The sequence below is a fragment of the Clarias gariepinus genome, chromosome 21, assembly GCF_024256425.1.
Source record: "Clarias gariepinus isolate MV-2021 ecotype Netherlands chromosome 21, CGAR_prim_01v2, whole genome shotgun sequence".
In the NCBI taxonomy this organism is placed as follows: Eukaryota; Metazoa; Chordata; class Actinopteri; order Siluriformes; family Clariidae; genus Clarias; species Clarias gariepinus.
The window spans coordinates 28,934,635-28,935,000 of NC_071120.1; positions in this window are offsets into that span (position 1 = coordinate 28,934,635).

Here is a 366-nt window from a genome sequence, read left to right on the forward strand (position 1 = left end):
CATAACCGTCATAATCACCAACACCGTCATAATCACCAACACCGTCCATAACACCGTCACCTTCACTAACACCGTCACCAACACCATCACCAACACCATCACCAACACCATCACCAACACCAACACCATCGCCAACGCCGTCAATAACACCATCACCAACACCGTCAATAACACCATCGCCATCACCGTTAATAACACTATTACCAACACCATCGCCATCACCAACACCGTCACCATCACCAACACCATCACCATCATCATTACCAACACGATCGCCAACGCCGTCAATAACACCAACACCGTCACCATCACCAACACCTTCACCATAACCGTCACCATTACCAACACCGTCACCATCACCAACAC